The following is a 5,226-nucleotide window of genomic DNA, read 5'->3' on the forward strand; positions in this document are numbered from 1 at the left end:
TTTTTAAAAAAAGAACAAAGCTCCAGACATCGATGCCAACCATGGGAACCAAGGACGTTTTGGCAGGTTTACAAGAGCCTAAAAAGACTTTCTCACAACAATACTGGAAGTCTCCATTGGACAATGTGTCCTGGCCTAATAGCAGAGAGGGAAAACTTGAACTTTATGTGCATTTGCGCGGGAAATAGATCTGCTTTTGCCCTCATCTTTACCGATATAATGTATTCATTAAAGCTTTCCTGCTTTCAACCTGTGCATAGAGAAAATCTCCCTGTTCCAAGAGCAATGTGAAAGTGAAATGTTGGACTGGATTACTCTGAGGAATGGACTTCAAGAGAGGATCAATTTCCAAGGAAGATTTTATTCTGGTAAACTGAGCAGAGGTAATTTCCAAAGAGGAATGGGTGATGACAATTTCTCAACAGAGAAAAAGACGGAAGGTGCATTATATTTTTTTTTATTTTTTTTGACTCCTTTCCTGCTTCTCTGTATCAATTGTTTTTGCTTGTTTTGCATATTTTATTAATTAAAATTTTGACTTAAAAAAGGAATGTGTATCAAACAAAAAGTGGGGCAACTTTGATACATTTTTGTATGCACATCTGTATTACCAATCTTTCTTCCAACCTTTTGAAATGCCTTTTGGAAACATTTCTCTCAGCATATATAGACAGTCATCCCCTCTTCCCAAGCCCCTCTTTTCTAGCCCTGCTGGTTATGTGATTTCCTCTCTTTGACCTAATGAAAACTTCTGTGTATGCAAAGTTACAGACTCACAAGACATTTAGGATGGGTGCCCTTGGAAGCATCTCTGGCCAGCACGAATGAAGTTGGCTTCCTTTAGTCTCTCACCCATTGAAACTCTTTGATGCTAAATCCTTGGCAGCGACCACTCCAAAAAGATTTTTACAATTTCTACAAATATAAATATAGGTAATCCTTGGGTTACAAGTGTTCTTTTAGCAAATGTTCAAAGTTACACGATAAGCCCCCCTCCCCCCCCAGCATTTACATACAAATCCCGAAATTATGAATACGGGAGCACCACGGCTGTTGTTCATCCTTACGAACGACCGCAGAGGCTCTGTTATATTCACCCCTATTCTCCCAACCCCAGCTGAGTCTTCACAGGCATTTTGCCTGTGGAGAGTGACTTAACTTGCAAAGATCTCTCTGCTGTGCTTTATTTGCCAGCATTCACAGAGGACAGAGTCCTAACGTACCGCAAGATCACGCAAGGTCAGTAGTCTTGAGTAATCTGACACTTTAGGGATCTATTCTCTGTGAATTGAGGCATGGACGTTTGCAAATGGTGAGAAGACTTCATTCTTTCAGTCCTTCCCTCCATTTGCCGTTTTCTTGCCAAAGCCTGCTGGGAGATTGCATTCCCATAGGGTCTCAGCAGCCCTTTGCAAACTGCCTTTGTTGGCACCAACTGAGCTTGGGAGGAGTGGGTGTGTCCCTCCGAGGTCCTGTTCCTACAAGCAAAGGCTTTTTGCAAAGGGCTGCCAAAACCTACAGGAACGCAATCCTCAAGTGATTTGCCAATGAGAAAGCAACTCTAAGAAGTCGCGCACAGCCTCTCAGGGCTGCTTTCTTGGTGCCAGATGCATTGTCCAACTGATCTGAAGCAGGAAAACAATGAGTGTGTGGGCGAAAGAAGGGAGTGATGTCGTTCAATGTAAGAGATTCACTCCCATAACTTCTCAAGTTTCGGATGCAATGGGCAGGATCCATTACATTCATAACCCAAGAACTACCCATATCCAGCAAGTTCTGCTGCTAATGACCAGATAGGCATTATCACACTAATATGTTGCCATTTTTTCCTTCCTCCTTCCCGTTTAACTCCATTACATATTTTCCTATAAAAAATTAGGCAAATTCTTTGTAGTCAAATTAAATAGTCAATTTCTCAGTTGGATTTACAGAGGGACTTTAGAAATGAAATTCAAATCTTTTCTACACTCATCACTTGGGGCCTCATGTGAATTTTCTTGTGTGCAATAAGGGTGGAATTTTTCCTGAAGCACCATCCACATTCGGCACACTCAAATGGTTTCTCCCCTGTGTGTATAAGCATATGATTTAGAAGGGTAGTCCTAACACTGAAATCTTTCCCACAGTCTGGACACATATGGTTTCTCTCCTGTGTGAGTTCTCTGGTGTGTCACCAGGCTGGAATTCTCACTGAAACTTTTTCCGCAATCAGAACATTCAAAGGGTTTCTCTCCTGTGTGTCCTTTGGTGTGCCAACATGTTGGAATTCTGACTAAATCTTTTACCACAATCAGGACATTGAAAGGGTTTCTCTCTTGTGTGAGTCCTTTGGTGTGTCAACAGGTTGGAATTCTGGCTAAATCTTTTACCACAATCAGGACATTGAAAGGGTTTCTCTCCTGTGTGAGTCCTCTGGTGTGTCACCAGGCTGGAATTAGTACTGAAACTTTTCCCACAATCAGGACACTCAAAGGGTTTCTCTCCTGTGTGAGTCCTTTGGTGTGTCACCAGGCTGGAATTAGTACTGAAACTTTGCCCACAATCAGGACATTGAAAGGGGTTCTCTCCTGTGTGACTCCTCCTGTGTATCACCAGGTTAGAATTGTTACTGAAGCTTTTCCCACAATCAGAACATTCAAAGGGTTTCTCTCCTGTGTGAGTTCTCTGGTGTGCCAACAGGTGGGAATTCTGACTAAAACAGTTCCCACAATCAGGACATTTAAAGGGCTTTTCTCCTGTATGAGTCCTCTGGTGTTTCACCAAGTTGGAATTGTGACTAAAACCTTTACCACAATCAGAACATTCAAAGGGTTTCTCCCCTGTGTGAGTCCTTTGGTGTATCACCAGGCTGGAATTGTGACTAAAACTTTTACCACATTCAGGACATTCAAAGGTTTTCTCTCCTGTGTGAGTCCTTTGGTGTGTCACCAGCCTGGAATGATGACTAAAACGTTTTCCACAATCAGGACATTTAAAGGGTTTCTCTGTTGTGTGAGTCCCTTGGTGTTTCACCAGGTGGGAATTCTGACTAAATATTTTACCACAATCAGGACATTTAAAGGGCTTTTCTCCTGTATGTGTCCTCTGGTGTTTCACCAAGCAGTAATTGTGACTAAAACTTTTACCACAATCACGACACTCAAAGGGTTTCTCTCCTGTGTGAGTCCTTTGGTGTTTCACCAGGTTAGAATTGTTACTGAAGCTTTTCCCACAATCAGGACATTGAAAGGGTTTGTCTCCTGTGTGATTCCTTTGGTGTGTCACCAGGTTGGAATTAGTACTGAAGCTTTTCCCACAATCAGGACATTGAAAGGGTTTCTCTCCTGTGTGAGTGCTCTGGTGTAAAACGAGATGAGAATTTTGACTGAAACTTTTCCCACAATCAGGACACTCAAAGGGTTTCTCTCCTGTGTGAGTCCTTTGGTGTGAAACCAGGCTTGAAAGCTGACTAAAACTTTTCCCACAATCAGGACATTTAAAGGGCTTTTCTCCTGTATGAGTCCTCTGGTGTTGCACCAAGCTGGAATTGTGCCTAAAACTTTTACCACAATCACGACACTCAAAGGGTTTCTCACCTGTGTGAGTCCTTTGGTGTGAAACCAGGTTGGAATTAGCACTGAAACTTTTCCCACAATCAGGACATTGAAAGGGTTTCTCTCCTGTGTGAGTCCTTTGGTGTATAACCAGGTTGGGATTAGTACTGAAGCTTTTCCCACAATCAGGACATTGAAAGGGTTTCTCTCCTGTGTGAGTGCTCTGGTGTAAAACGAGATGAGAATTTTGACTGAAACTTTTCCCACAATGAGGACACTCAAAGGGTTTCTCTCCTGTGTGAGTCCTTTGGTGTGTCACCAAGCTGAAATAATGACTGAAACTTTTTCCACAATCAGGACATTTAAAGGGTTTCTCTCCTGTGTGAGTCCTTTGGTGTGTCACCATGCTGGAATATTGACTAAAACTTTTACCACAATCAGGACATTGAAAGGGTTTCTCTCCTGTGTGAATCCTCTGGTGTGAAACGAGGTGAGAATTTTGACTAAAGCTTTTTCCACAATCAGGACATTTAAAGGGTTTCTCTCCTGTGTGAGTCCTTTGGTGTGAAACCAGGCTTGAAAGCTGACTAAAACTTTTCCCACAATCAGGACATTTAAAGGGTTTCTCTGCTGTGTGAGTCCTCTGGTGTGTCACCAGGGTGGAATTGTGACTAAAACTTTTACCACAATCAGGACACTCAAAGGGTTTCTCTCCTGTGTGAATCCTCTGGTGTGAAACGAGGTGAGAATTTTGTCTAAAGCTTTTCTCACAATCAGGACACTCAAATGGTTTCTCTCCTGTGTGAGTCCTTTGGTGTGTCACCAGGTGGGAATGATCATTAAAACATTTTCCACAATCAGGACATTCAAAGGGTTTCTCTCCTGTGTGAGTCATCTGGTGTGCCACCAGGATGCCTCTCTGACTAAAACATTTCCCACAATCAGGACATTCGAACGGTTTCTCCTTGGTGTGAGTCCACGTTGCCATACTTGCGAAAGCATTTATTGCATTGGGAGCACTTTTAGGGCTTCTGTCGTGTGGGTCGTTCCATGAAACAAAACGGAGCTGTTGTGACCAAAGGTTTTGTCACATTCAAAGTATTTGTATGGCTTTTCTCCAGTCTGGATCCTCTCATGCGTAATCAACTATAATTTGCAAGTTGTATCTTTCACACAACTGGCACGTCTATGGAGCTTTTCCACAACTTATATTCCTGAAGTGATCAAAAATATGGATGGTCCCTTGTTTGATGGTGTTTTGTTTCAAGCCATTTTCTTCCTCCCAGAGCAATGCCTGTCACACTGTCTGCTCTACGTGGTTTTCCAATTCTCCTTTTCCTCCCCAGTAACTTCCAGATATTTCCCTCTTTTGCTGAATGGAAAAATAATCTCCCTTGACCATTCATGTAATATATGCTTGAATTCACACTCTCCGTTTCCCAGCTAGAAATCTCTTCTTGGTTTTCTTTCTCACCTGCTGAGGAAGTTGGAGAATTGTGCGGCTCTCTGAAGGGAATGGAAAATATTTTGATTTCCGGACTGACTTGCTTTGCTATTCAGTGTTGCTTGTTATCCTCAGTGTCCAGAGTGCTCCTATTGCCATCTTCTTTGTCTATAAGATAGACAAATAAAATGTATCTTTAATTGTGTATAGCATAGTTGCAGAAATGTATCTTTAATTGTTTATAGAATA

General features: G+C 42.2%; 1 pseudogene; it reads right to left on the reverse strand.

The window, feature by feature from the left end:
* Window positions 1–596: 596 nt before the first annotated feature.
* On the reverse strand, window positions 597–5,001 carry LOC116504742 (annotated as a pseudogene).
* Window positions 5,002–5,226: the final 225 nt, after the last annotated feature.

The sequence above is a fragment of the Thamnophis elegans genome, chromosome 2 (genome assembly GCF_009769535.1).
Source record: "Thamnophis elegans isolate rThaEle1 chromosome 2, rThaEle1.pri, whole genome shotgun sequence".
NCBI lineage: Eukaryota > Metazoa > Chordata > Lepidosauria > Squamata > Colubridae > Thamnophis > Thamnophis elegans.